The sequence below is a fragment of the Balaenoptera musculus genome, chromosome 5 (genome assembly GCF_009873245.2).
Source record: "Balaenoptera musculus isolate JJ_BM4_2016_0621 chromosome 5, mBalMus1.pri.v3, whole genome shotgun sequence".
NCBI classification, from domain to species: domain Eukaryota; kingdom Metazoa; phylum Chordata; class Mammalia; order Artiodactyla; family Balaenopteridae; genus Balaenoptera; species Balaenoptera musculus.
The window spans coordinates 9399152-9414152 of record NC_045789.1 but is presented as its reverse complement, the minus strand read 5'-3'; the positions used below and the strand labels follow the sequence as shown (position 1 = coordinate 9414152).

The following is a 15001-nucleotide window of genomic DNA, read 5'->3' as shown; positions in this document are numbered from 1 at the left end:
GGAGCCTGTGCTCCGCAACAAGAGAAGCCGCGATAGTGAGAGACCCGCGCACCGCGATGAAGAGTGGCCCCCGCTTGCCACAACTGGAGAAAGCCCTCACACAGAAACGAAGACCCAACACAGCCAAAAATAAATAAATAAAGAACTATAAAAAATGGTTAAGATGGAAAAAAAAATTATTTAAAAAAAAAAAAAAAACTAGGTCTCCTACTTCCTGGGCTCATTTTGTTCTCTTCACTCTGTCACAGCCGAAAGAAGTCAGTAAGGATTTGTTAAGGTCCCTCTCTAGGCAGCTATACTAATCCGAGTCCTTTACGTAGATTATCCTGTGTAATCTTCTTATCGATTCTGTGAGTTAGATATCATTCCCAAGTACAAGATGAGGAAACTGAGGCTCAGAGAAATTAAGGAACTCACCACAGGTCACACACACTTGGCATCTGTACTTAAGCCAGAATGGTTCCACCTCACCCTGCAGATCTGCAAGTTAAAAAGAAAACAATTAACATTAATATAGAATGCTACAAAGTGCTTTCATGTTATTGAAAACAAAATGAAAAACAAACTTCTGAAAATAAGAATAGCTTTAAATTATGCGAGCTTGAATATTCCCCCAACATTGTATCTCAGGACTGGAGTTTAGTTAAACACCAATGAGATAACCACTGACCAACTATGAAGATGTCACCTCTAAACGTGAAGTTAGAGTCAACTGGACAGTCAGCTCAGTTGGTTAGAGCATGATGCTAAAAGCGAACTTAGAGACGCACCTTTAAAAATTCCTAGCATTTGTAGTAGATGTAAAACTAAAAATAAAGTTATTTTAAAACCTCCCGTTTAGGTTTAAAAAGATGCATTTTTGAAAAGTAATGTACTTTTTCCCTCCATTTTTCCATGTACCACACACATTATAGCTTATTTTGCTACAGCCGTTTTGAAGTCTTTCTCAGACTTTCCTTCCTTCTCATCACCACATCCTCTTTCATGCAAAACAAGATGGGACTATCTGAGAGGCACCTTAAGTCTCTCAAAAGAAAAAGTACAGTACCGCATGATTCTAAGACACTAGCATCATAATTTTATTTCTATATAATGTAAGAAACTGCCTTTCAATTTGGAGACTATTACTTTTATTTCTGAGACGGCAGCAAAACTATCTTGTATCTCCAGTAATGGTACAACTCTCATTATGTATTTTTTTTAAAGTTTTTAATTATTATGCAAATCTTAAGAAATTTAAATCTGTTACTCGGAATGAAATGCTTTAACCAATGGCTCCAACCACACCATTTGGAACATTTTGGAATCTCTGTTTCTTTTTTCAAAAATAAAATCCCAACTACTAACTGAAAAAGTAAAACTGCCTGCTAACCAACTGTGTTTCTTTTTTTCATGCCAAGGGAGAAGTTCTGCCAAAGAGGTCTCAAGTCTTCCTCCTTGATTCCTGCATCCTTTCTCCAGAAGGTTCCTAGCCTCCACGCGGTCAACGATGTGTAATTCATCGGTTTTGCTTTAAAAGGGCGTTAAGTACGCTACTCTCCTTTTCTGGTTTATAATGCCACCCCCCTACCCCCCAGGGTAAAGGAAAGTAGGAAAAGAGAGAGCTACGCAGTAATCTGCTACTAAATAAAACAAGACAGCATCTCTCTCCAGAGTCGCTGCATTTAAAAAGGGTGTTAATCCTCATTTTATTTCACTTTTCTTTCTCCTCAGTCTGGAGTTTAAAAAGCAGCTCACTCGATGTTATCAAATCATCAGATGAAATGTTCTAGAAATAGCCTCCTATTTGTGGAAAGAGTCAGGAGACACAAAAATGGAAGAGAGCGCTTGAATCGTCTTTCCTAAAGCATTCCGTGCGTAACGAATGCAAAAGCAAAATCCTGGAAGGCTTAGCTCTGAATTTAAGGTACTTCCAAATGGGGCTAATTAAAAAGCTAAAGTAAAACGGAATCAGAAAACAACCAGAAACGCTGATATACCAAAAGCAAAGTTCAAAAACACACATCCCGGAGCCCGGGGCGCACAGCCCGAATCAGTGCACAGCTGCTTTAGGTGCGGTCTCTACAGCCCTCCCCGGCTCGTCTGTTTCAGGTTACACAGGCTAGGCTCGGTCGGCTGTCCCGGTGCGCCCACTCCACACATCCGCAGATGACTCAAAGCGCCACCTGCCCCCGCACGTCCCAGTTCCTGACACCCCCGCGCCCGTCCGCGCACTTACGTGTCCGCACACACACGTGTCCGCACACACCCTCGCCCCGGCTCCGCCCAGGAGGCGGACTCCGAGCAGGCAAACCGAGCCCCGCCTCGGTCAGGTGGGTGGCGCTGTCACCGCGGCCGCCGAGCCCCCCGTGTCCCCAGCGCCAACTCCTCGCGGCCGCCGGGGTTCCCCCCGGCGCAGAGGCCTCGGCGGCTCCCACTGCGCGGGGCGGAGTCTGCGCCCCTCACCGCAGCCGTGTCGCCGAAGCCCCGGAATTTAAATAGGGGCGGGCGGGGAGGAAGGGGAGGATCCTCTTTTTGACTTTCGGCGTCGCAGTTCCTCCCAGTCCGCAGGCGGCCGAGTCGGGGCGGGGGGCGCCCCCGTCTCTGGAGCGGCTTCCGGCCTCCCCGGGCGCTAGGGCTCTGTAGGTCAGAGGGAGCGCCCCGAGGACGCCGGCGAGGCCCCCGCGCGCCCGCGCCCCGCAGGCACTGCAGGCGCCGCGCCCCGACCTCCCCGCGCGCCCTGCCCCGGGCTGTCACGGGAGGCGCCCGCAGCCGCAGCCGCCCCTCCGGGAGCCGCGCGCGGACCGCCGTGCCGCGCCGAACGCGGCTGACGCTCGGCCGCGGCTCCGCGGTGCCCTCCTTCCTGGGACCCGGCCCCCCCCACCCCGCCCCGCGCACCTCGGCGGCCGCTGACCGCCGCGCGGGATTCCGACGGTGACTGCTCCGCCGACCCGGCTCGGGGTTTCTCCGATTTCGGCGTCACAGTAATAAGGAAGTTTCCCCGCAAGCCTGCGGGCGGCGGAATGCGCCGGGTGAAGGATGGCGCGCACGGCCAATGGGCGCCCTTGTGGGGCGGGCCCGCACCCCCGGCGGCCGCGGCGGAGCCCGAGGCGGGGCGGCGAGGTCCGCGGGCGGGAGGCGGGGAGAGGCCCAGGCCCGGGAGGGCGGAGGGGGCGGGCCGAGCTCAGGGCACCGGCGGGCCTGGCGAGGGGACGGCGGGGCAGGTGTGTGTCGGCCGAGCGCCGGCTGCAGGATGCAGAGCGTCCGCGCCGGAGCCGGACTGCTTCTCCCTGGCGGGGAGGGGAACGAGACGGATCCGCGGTTGGCTTTCCCGGTTCTGAGCTCTCAGTCTCATCAAATTTGTGCAGAGGTGCCCAGAAGCCTTGGGCACGGCGGGGAAAACCTAGAGGGGGGCAATTGAGGCGGAGTTCTTAAGCGTCGTATTCCATCCACGGTGCAGGAGTCTTGTTCCACTCGCCTTTGGAGGGCTGGAGGAGGCGCCGAGCCGAACGCCGGGCTGCGCGGGAGGAGAAGCGGGAAGGAGGTCGGCGCTTTCCTGGGACCCGCGTGGAGAGCTGGCGTGGAAGAGGAGAGCGGCGCGCGGCAGCGACGGGGACTTGGGGAAGACTGGAGCGCGGTGGCGGGGGGAGCGGGAATCTTCGCGTCTGAAAGACACCCTGTGGCCTGAAGCCCAGTAACGGATGGAGAAGTTTGTCCTCGCCCACTTTCCCTGGCACTGAATCTCAGCGCTTCCTCCTCGTCCTCCCCGAGGTTACAGGGCTTTCCGAGCTCCCCTGGTCCATGTCTGATGCACAGATAATCCTGGGAAGAAAACATTCTCACGAAGGTGACCTCCTGAGTCTACCCCACCCCACCGCCGCTTCTCCTCTGAAATTTGCAACACAGAAGCAGAATGCTAAGAAAGTACTACTTTAACCCAAAGGAATGACTTTACTCGGGGAAGAATTTCTGTAACCGGCCATTTGAGCCGGGAAGGTCCTTCGAGGCCAGATTCTTCCCAAGGAGGTCCGAATCAGGTCAGGTCTGTAGTTAATCTTCTCTGAGAATGTAACAGGTTGACCAAGCAGAAAAGAAGTTTGGGGGAGTAGTATATCCTGGGGACGGGGCACTGTTGGCTGGCATATGTAGTCTCAGTGACATAAGCAGGTTGTCAGACGCTCCTGAGACAAGAGAAGAAAGCAAAATCTCAGTTACCAGGTAACTGACGGACATCTAAGGAAATGATTCCAACCTTTGAAGTCTGAATCACACTGGACCCTTTAGAAACACTGGGGACAAGATTAGCACAATTTCCTTATGCTCCAGAGATGTGGCAGTTTCACAGAAGTCCAGGTCTCTCACAAAGACATAATCCCAACGCAGGGATGGTATCACCAAAAAGAACTGGAGGAATGGCCAAAGAGAAGTCATGGTGGGAAGGAGGGTTCCTCATGGTTGAGAAGGAGAGAGTGAGATTCTATTTTCATGTGTCATCAATTTGTATTTTCATGTGTAATCAGTCAGCGTTTAGGTCAATTATCTCTGGCCCATGGCTCAAGTGTTTTTCATATGAAATTTTGTCTTGAGGAAAAACTTGCTTATCAAAGACTTAAGTCTGGAGTTGAGCTAGGAGTGATGTCTAAATTACAAACTGAGGTACTCTAAGCGTCCTTACCAAATAAACAGCCAGAAACCTGGGAACTTACTCCTATGCAGAACAATCAGTGAAGATACACAGTACTTCATTTTATTTTCTTCATTGAACCAACATAAAACGGCAGTTTCCTCAGCAAGCATGTCCTGCTCCATTTACCAAAATGGCTTTAAATGGCCCCAGCAACAACAATAGTCATAATAGCAGATATTTAAACTGGCTTGAAGAGGCCATGGTTTACTTTTTCTTTCCATTTCTATAGCTCTGTCTTCCATCCATTTCTTTCTGACTTCCGCATGTTCCCTAACAAATACCCTGTATATTGAGCACCTACTATAATACCAAGCCCTGTGGATACATTGGTGAGCAAAACGGCACAGTCCCTGTTACCTCGGAGGGGTAGGCAAACGTTAACCAAATACCATACCAAGGGTTAGATAGTGGCTAATCATGAGAAATTTTATAAAGGAAAAACATTCATGTTAAAAATAAAATATTTAACCCCAACAAGAACTGTAAACAAAATTGAGCTCCAATTAATGCTATGTATGCTGTATTTAGGAGGAAGTATCTGATGTCAGCAACCTATTTTGAAATGTATATTTTAAAAGATGGATTGAAGGATGGATGAAGGGATGGATAGATATGTGATAAATCCAGTACAGCAAAATGTTAAGTATAGGTTCTATGTGGTGGGTAGATGGTGTTCACTGTACCTTACTTCTTACTTTTCTGTGTGTTTGAAAAGTTTACATTAAAAAATGTTGGAAAACCCAAAATAAACAAACAAATAAACAGTGTGATAAATTCTAACCGTAACCCTTGACAGGCAGAAGGGATCCCGTGGTCGTGGTCCAGCACTGGGCAGACGAGGGATCCCCAGCGACAGGGGCTGATGCCCAGGACTGCTGCACCTCCAGCTGAACAGACGGCGATGTGCTCCATTCTCCACACCTCCCTTCTCGAAATGCATATGCCTGTTTTTGAACTGAAAGAAATTCAGTGCAGCAGGAATACTGTTTAATAATTATTGTTCTCTGTGTTTACTTACTTGCACGGCAGACAAACGTCACTTGGTAAATTTACACAGAGACAGACTTCTGGTATCTCAGATTAAACATGTGGGAAAAGGGGGAATTCCCTGGCGGTCCAGTGGTTAGGACTCGGCAGCTTTCAGTGCAGTGACCCGGGCTCAATCCCTGGTCAGGGAACTAAGATCCCGCAAGCCCCACGATGCAGTCAAAAACAAAAAAAAAAAACCCAAAAAACATGTAGGGAAAAAACCAAGTCAGCCACAACATTCTGCCTTACAGGCATACTTTTGAAGAATAGGTGTCTTCATCTCTAGGAAGGGAAAGCTCTGATTATTTAACAGGTAATGGGTATGCACCCTGTGAAGCTACACAATCACAACAGTGTTTCTTGGTTCCCCCTGGGCCCCCAACAAATTACTCATTTTGTCAGTCAAGTCAATACTCAAGGGGAAAATTGGTTGTAAAACATTTTCCACATTTTTTTGGTTGCTTAATACAGTTTATCTGAGAGGCCTATATATTCCCAGGATAAATTATCTAAACTTATTGAAAACCGTCCTGTAATACACAGCATTAATTTATTAATGTGAAAAATAACTTGGAAGAAAGATATGGTAAATCAATATTGCCATCAATCAGATAATCATTCAGTATTTATTGAATGTCTTCTACATGTAGAGTTGCTGGAAAAGAAGCACCATTCCTGACCATAAAGATCTTACAGCCGTTATGACTATTCCTTTGTTTTTCTTGAAACTATTCATAGTTTAAATTTGCATTGGTTTTTCTTTTCTTATCTTACCATCTCATTTGGATGAGACACAAGCACCTTACCTTAAATATAAGAAACTCACTAGCGTCATATAGGTTGAAATTAATTAACATTAACAAGATTGGATGGTTGAGCATGTCCTAAGAAAGTTTTTAGGGCGAGCTTTGGTTTGTCCCGGAAGATTGCATGAAGTAGAGCCTTGTAGCAATGCGTAGTTGATGTTGCAGTGAGTGTGGTGTGTTAATACAACATTTTCTTTAATCCTAGCAGAGGCATCTGCAGTATGTTGCATGATTTCTCCCTCTCATTTTTACTAAGTAAATCTATACTTTTAGCACACTCCAGAAGAAATAAGTAATCAAGGGGGTTCTGTCTGTAAAGTTGATATATACTATAACATAATGTAATTTACTTAATATGAGTCTGTAAAAAAATAAAACAGTATTGTTTGTGTTTCCAAACTTTACGGCTCCCCTTTATATAAAGGGGAACTTATAACTGTTATTTAACTTTCTATTGGCCTTTGGCATTTTGTTTTCATCCTACATGTAGGTAAAAGTTCAGTGAAATCAGCCATTATATTTACTTTCAAGTTGTGGACCAACAAACTGTTCTTGCCTTATACTTATAAGAGACTATAGTATCTTATCTTGTAGATACTGTAGCTGATTGTGTTTCCCTTTTTCCAATGGCTTTTGAAAGCTTACAGCAAAATGTATGTCCCATCTGTACAGAATCTTATTGCATGCGTTTTGAGAAGTAACCTCATTTCAAGGTTCATTTTAACTTTGCTGTCATTTTCCCATTGCACTCATTTTCTTACCTAATTAAAAAAAAAACTTGTTTTTCTCTTTACAAATGCAATAAATATACACTATATAAGATGTTTAAAATACATATAAGAAAAAAGAAAATAACGATCTGGTCTTTCACCACCCATTTTTAGTTCTTAATATTCCGTCATTTCTCCATGCATGTATGTGCATTTCTAAAAGTGGTTCATTTTATACATAATATTTAACACCATGTTTTCTGAAGTTAACAATATATTGAACATCTTCAATAGATTTAAATACTATTTTACAACAGCATTTTAAACAATTGCAAATATCCACAAAATAGATATACTATAACTTAACCAATTTCCTGCTTATCGCATGCTTAAATTATTTTCAGTCCTTTGCCATTATAAACAATAGTGAAACACAGCCATACATGGTGAACATAGCTAAATGATTGCCTTCGCTCTTGATTATTTCCTTTAGATAAATTCCTAAAAGTGGAATTGCTAGGTTAGGTAGAAGGCAGACTCTTTGAGGCTTTGTAGTGTATTGCCAATTCTCCCTAACAAACAATAACACTAGCTAAATACACACACAATGTCTAAGTGGCCTCTGCTCAATCCCCTCACCAGTAATGAGGTTGTTTTGTTTTGGTTTACATTTTATCTTTTTTTTACTGTACTAATTTTGTAAGCCGCTTTAGGTATCAACTAGAACATGTGGGATATAAATAAATAAAACAAAAAAATCTTCTAGTAAAATCTTAAAATTAGCTTAGCTAAGAAAGTTAAAATTACCTTAAAATTAGTTTAGCTGTTTCTAAATATTCATATCAAAAATTACCTACATGCATAAAATTGTAGTATTGGAGTTCTCGGTCCTTTGCTGAAATTCTGTTTGATGTCATGTGATTCCCACAGTCCTTCCACATAGTTGCCAAAAATAAAAGATTCCAAAAAGGAAGTCTTGTACAAACTCACACTATTGTTAATCTTTTTCACCTTCAGTACACATGCACAAGCCGATGGCAACGAGTTGATGGTTCACCAAGTTTCACAGAAAACTGAAAAGCAGACGGAAGTGTCAGAATTTGTGTTATCCAGCAGTGGTAGCCAGAGAAGGCATTTCATTGTGCATTTCTGAAAAAGAAAACTTAGTGTACTGATTTATAACGTCCATTGTGGTCCGATCACCTGTGCCATTAATCACCTTGTTATGGGTAGCAGTACGTCCCAGGCATAATCAAAGAAATTGTCCGTACTCACCAACCATCAGGTAGGCACGTACTTTGAGTTCTTTTGTCGCCTTTAGGGGTAGATTTGTACTATTCCATCCAAGTTCTTGTCTGGTTCCCTTTTCAATTAACTGGATAAAATTTCAAGGTAAATGTATACCTGTCAGGCTAGAACCAACCAAAATGACCTGCCCTGTACCTGGAGTGAAACATATACCCTGGGTCTTATTAACATTATGTTCTGAGGAAATGTACTGATGTTTCTGAGGGTAAATGTACTGATGTTTCTTAGGGTAAATGTTAGGGGGTGTAGTGGGTTAAATAGTTTCCCTCCAAAATTCATGTCTACCTAAAACTTCAGAATGTGAACGTATTTGGAATAGGGTCTTTACAGATGTAAATAGTTTCATTAAGATGAGGTCATACTGGATTAGGAAGGCCCTAAATCCAACAACTGGTGTCCTTATAAGAAGGCGGTGTGAACACACAGAGACACACAGGTAAAACCTTGTGAAGATGGAGATAGAGACTGGAGTGATGTATCTACAAGCCAAGGAATGCCAAGTAACCACCAGAAGTGAGAAAAGAGGCATAGAGAAAAGATGCCCCCTCAGAGCTTCCAGGAGGAACCAACTGCTAACACCTTGATTTCAAACTTCAGCCTCCAAAAGTGAGATAATATCAATACATTGCTGTTGTTTTAAGCCATCCAGTTTGTGGTACAAAGGTAAGTGTGTTGCTACAAAAAGCATCTATAACAGGCTTTTAATGTAGTCTAGCTATGGCATCTTGTCACCAGGATGACTGCCAGGACTGACTGACTGACCTGGCATCTTAGACCAGAGTTCCCTTCCTCTGAGAGTCCCATGTGTGTTCTTCCCAAAGTGCCAACTCAACCAAAAAGAATGACATTCCAAACTCACAAAGTCTATTCTTAGTCAGGATATACGGGGAGCTGTACTCCCCAGCTAGATCTTTCCAACAAGCATTGACATCTCTTTGTGAGCAAATGTAGGTTAGCCAAATCTGTTTTTACAAAGTGCCTCTTTCCACATGATATTTTGTTACAATATCAATCAAATCATAGTTCCATATCAGTTTCACTCAGAAAGCATATAAATTATAGAAGATTGAACTTATACAAGCCTTGACTTTGATGAAATTCTAGTCATTTCAAAACAAATGCTTGTATTTTCCTTGATATTGCAGCAAAGCAGGTACCCTTTATGATTCGACTATAATAGTAGAAACTGAAAATTGTTTAAATTTATTTTATTCTCTTATTGAATTAATATTTATCCCATGAAGCAAGACTCTGAATGTTAAACTTCATGACTATGGAGAGGACCCGGGGAAATCAATCATAACTATAGGAAACTTCATCAACTACAAACCTAGTACACTCCTTTATATTATTAAAAGGAAATCTTGACAATAATAATTTTTAGTTTTTTAAAGTCAACATTATATTGCAAAACAAAATGGAAACTCTTCATTTTTATCTGTACAGAGACGGAAAACCAGTTACCTAAATAAATTGCTTCGGAAAGAGACTCTGACCCCAGGTCAGCCTCTGAAGCATTCAATGGACTTGGCTATGCTAAATCTAAGCTACGTGGAGATTTAACTACAGAAACACTTTACTTAGAGATCAACTAGGCAACTGTTGATGATTTATTTCACCAGAAAAAAAAAAAATCGTTGCTGCTAATTAGAAGCTACCTAACCTGCTGTATAAAAAAATAAAATAAAATTCAAAAATTAAAAAAAAACATATTAAACTTTCTTTGGGTTATTTGTATGGAAATATGTTAATATAAATGTTTTAGACATTACATGAAATTCCTAAAGATCTTATACGTTCTGGTATAATGTTATAAGTCATAATTCTAGTTATTATTTTAAAATGTATATCTCAGAAATAACTAAATTTCCTTGTCAATTGCATTGTTATGAACTTTCACCAAATCTTTAACCGTGGTCATTTTTAAGTCTTTTGTCATATACAGACAGTTCTGGGTGTACTCTGATGCTTTTGCAAAAATGTTCCTATAAAAGGGTTTCATCTTCAAGGAATTCATGGAAAAGACTCTGACAAGTACAGGTTTCCGGTAACTGACTATACAGCTGAACTGAGTGAATAAGCATTTTCAGAACTCTAATGGAAAACTGATGAATTCATAAATGTGCTAACAAAAGATCAAGATAAAAAAAAAATTAATTACATGGGACTGAGTGAACTGAGGAGGATGATTATAATTTTCATGACTTTCTGTTTGAATAAAAAAAAAAAGTAATGCCACAATGGAAAAAGAAAATGAGATATTTTAAACAATTATTATTCTGTTTGTGTGGACCTTGTGGGTTTGGGATTCATAGGGGTTATAGGGAATAAAAGAAGTGCCTACTTCTCAAAAAAAAAAGCTACCTAAGCTTTCTATGTCTCACCTTTGAAAAGAGATTACCAATGATAATTATTTATTGAGTTATAGTACTTTAATATTTACTTTGTGGAAATACTAGTATTTGTAATATTAGAAAACCCCTTTAAAAAACATAGATGAGGGATTTCCCTGGTGGTCCATTGGTTAAGACTCTGTGCTCCCAATGCAGGGGGCCCGGGTTCGATCCCTGGTCAGGGAACTAGATCCCGCATGCCACAACTAAGAGAGCCTACATGCTGCAGCTAAAGATCCCGCGTGCCGCAAGTAAGACCCGGCATAGCCAAATAAGTAAATAAATAAATATTTTTTTTTTTTTTTTTTTTTAATATTTTATTTATTTATTTATTTATGGCTGTGTTGGGTCTTCGTTTCTGTGCGAGGGCTTTCTCCAGTTGCGGCAAGCGGGGTCCATTCTTCATCGCGGTGCGCGGGCCTCTCACTATCACGGCCTCTCTTGTTGCTGAGCACAGGCTCCGGACGCGCAGGCTCAGTAATTGTGGCTCACGGGCCCAGTTGCTCCGCGGCATGTGGGATCCTCCCAGACCAGGGCGCGAACCCGTGTCCCCTGCATTGGCAGGCAGACTCTCAACCACTGCACCACCAGGGAAGCCCAATAAATATTTTTAAAAAAAGAAAACCCAGGGACTTCCCTGGTGGTCCAGTGGGTAAGACTCTGAGTTCCCAATGCAGGGGCTCCGGGTTCAATCCCTGGTTGGGGAACTAGATCCCACGTGCATTCCGCAACTAAGAAGCCCGCGTGCAGCAACGGAGATCCCACATGCCGCGACGAAGACCCGGCGCAGCCAAAATAAATAAATTAATTAAATATTTTTTTAAAAATAAAATAAAGTTTCTTCATCCATTTCTTAAAAATAGATGAAGTATTCTGTAAAACACCAAAAAAAGAATCTTTCAAAGAACACATTGTCAGCAAATAAAATAACTCTAAACAGAACAAAAAAACTCTGCAGCTGCTTTGCAAGCTGCTTCTAGAAGCACAAGAAGCCCTGAAATGGGTCTAGTAAGGGAAAAGAGCGGCATGAGTTAGCAGTGCTGTGCTGCAGCAAAAGAACGACTGTGGAGTTTTCATGTGTCGCCCTTTCTTTTTTTAATTGAAGTATACTTAATTTACAATTTAGTGTTAATTTCAAGTGTACAGCAAAGTGATTCAGTTATATATATATACATGTACATTGTACATGTATATTCTTTTTCAGATTCTTTTCCCTTATAAGGTATTACAAGATATTGAGGATAGTTCCCCGTGCCACTCAGTAGGTCCTCGTTATTTTCCTATTTTATACATAGTAGTGTGTATATGTTAATCCCAAACTCCTAATTTATGTCCCCCCGCCCCTGCTATCCCCCTTGGTACCCATAAGTTTGTTCTCTGTGTCTGTGAGTCTACTTCTGATGTGTTGCCTTTTCTGCTTCCTCTTGCCCTTTGCCTGCCCTCTTCCACCCTCTGATATCCCATAGCAGCAGAGCATGATTCTTAACTTTCTTTTTTGATCTTCTATCCTTTTGAGAAGCTGATGAAACTTATACACTGTCACCACAAAAACGGTGCATATACTCACATAATTAATAACTCACATAAGAGTTAATCATGACTCACATAAGACTTCTAAGAGTAGCTCGGCAGGCATTCTAAGAGTGTTCATGGACTCTTGGCCTCAACCACTTACCAAATCTAAGAACATGATAAGCACATTCATACTAAAATGCAGTAAGGCTTAATACTTGGTCATTCTCTCCCAGAAGAGAATTTTAAGTGAGGTGACTTCACCTCTGATATAACGGATCTAAGTGATATAAACATCATTGGACAATGTGGGAGCTGCATTTTGCCTCCTAAGGGCCCCTTCCTGAAGCCCCAGAATCAAACCCTCATATAAGGTAAACTTAATTTTGGATGCCCTCCCTGGAACCCAAGCAAAATGTATAAAATTGACTCATTTTTCCCCCAGAAATTAATTCCCCTTCCAATGATGCCTTCCTAATCTAGATTCAGAATCTTGGAATTTCTTTGATTCTCAGTTCTTCTCCCCTCATCTAGTCATTCATCAGGAACCACCATTTTTCCTTTGTAATGTCTTTCATACCCATCTCTTCCTCTACATGTTAGTTTCCTACGGCTGCCGTAACAAATTACCACCTACTTAGTGGCTTAAACAACGCACATTTTTTCTCTTACAGTTTTAGAAGCCAGAAATCCTAAATGAGTCTTACAGGGATAAAATCAAGATGTTGGCAAGACTGATTCCTTCTGGAAGCTCCAGAGGAGAATCTGTTTCTAACCTCTTCCAGCTTCTAGAAGTTGCTCACTTTCCTGAGCTTGTGTCCACATTACTCCAATCTCTATTTCCACAGTAACATCACCTTCTCCTAACGTTGCCCACCCCGCCTCCCTCTTATAAAGACCCTTGTCATTACATTGGACACACCCAGGTGGTCCAGGGTAATTTCCCATCTCAGGATCATTAATCACATCTGCAAAGTCCCTTTTACCATATAAGAGAACATATGCACAGGTTCTGGGCATTAGGACATGGACATCTGTGGCGGGCCATTATTCAGCCTTCCATACTCTACATCACTTCTTTCTCAGCCCCAGTTTAGGTCCTTATCTGTACCCCTGGACTATTTCAACATTTCCCTAACTGCCTTTTCTGACCCGCACCTCCCTCCCAGTTCCTTTGGTCATTCTAGATCTGACAAATATTCATCAGAACTTAGTTCTTCAACCTGCTCCCCACACCCATCCCAATACCCTGACCCTAGCTTACTTTGGCCCAGCATTGAGCACTTCTGTCACACCGATCGCTATACTGTCCCCCCCCCACACACACATACACACACACACACACACACACACACTTTAATGGAGAGACCTACCCAGCCTTTTCCGGGAATTCCTCCCTGAAGAGAAAGCCTGTAAGGTTAAATTTTCAGGATGTAAAGAGAGGCAGAGCAGGGTAAGCGCATCCCTGGCAGAGGGAACGGCAGATGTGACAGCTGTGAGGCCGAGGAGAGCTGGTCGTTGTTACACACTGAAAGGACTGCCAGGTTGCCAGGGTGGCTGGAGCAGATTGCACAGAGAGGGAGGGGCGGCAGAGAACTTCCGAGAAAAAGGCAGGGACGGAGCACGCAGAGCTTTGCAGGGGTTCTGATTTTTCTATACGTGCAATGAGGAGGTTTTGAATAGATCGCTGGTTCCTTGATGGACGGCGAGGGACGGAAGGGGAACAAGAGTAGGGTTAGATAGACCAGCTAGGAGGTTATTGAGGCTATCACAGTAATCCAGACTGGAAACAGCAGTGGCTTGGGTTCAGACGATGGCAGTGGAGATGAAGAGAAGCAGATGTAGCCACGATCTATTCTGGAGGTAGCAGAGAAGGGAGCTGGAGGGTTGGGAGAGGAAAAACCAAAGAAAAGTCCTAGATCTCTGGCTTGAGCAGCTGGTTAGATGGCAGTGATGCCCTTTCCTAAGGTGAGGAAGGCTGAGAGACAACAGGTTTCAGAACGTAAATAGTGTCCTCTAAAAGTATAAGATCCTTGAGGGAGTGTCTAGGTTTAAACTTTGCTTACCAGGGCTTCCCTGGTGGCGCAGCGTTTGGGAATCTGCCTGCCAATGCAGGGGACACGGGTTCGAGCCCTGGTCTGGGAAGATCCCACATGCCGCGGAGCAACTGGGCCCGTGAGCCACAACTACTGAGCCTGCGCGTCTGGAGCCTGTGCTCCGCAACAAGAGAGGCCGCGATAGTGAGAGGCCCGCACACCGCGATGAAGAGTGGTCCCCACTTGCCGCAACTGGAGAAAACCCTCGCACAGAAACGAAGACCCAACACAGCCATAAATAAATAAATAAATAAATTTAAACTTTGCTTACCAGTATACACAAGCACCTAGCACACTGCCTGGCCCGGCGAATACTAACTGAACCGGTTTTGATGATAATTCTGTAACATCCTGATGATTCACTGCTTATGAAAGGAGACTCAGCACATCTAAGTGAAATATTAAACAGACATGGGATATAGTTCAAAGATTCACGTTTCAAATTTATGAAGTGAGAGTGATAAGTTAATGTCTTCTACAC

General features: G+C 43.3%; 1 protein-coding gene across 1 annotated transcript in view; it reads right to left on the bottom strand.

Moving 5' to 3' along the window:
• HERC3 (HECT and RLD domain containing E3 ubiquitin protein ligase 3) overlaps positions 1–2951 on the bottom strand; it is a 140199-nt gene extending 137248 nt beyond the window's left edge. The window contains 2 exon segments of the mRNA XM_036852919.1: positions 418–480; positions 2878–2951. The gene's annotated coding sequence lies outside the window, so the exon portion shown is untranslated.
• Positions 2952–15001: the final 12050 nt, after the last annotated feature.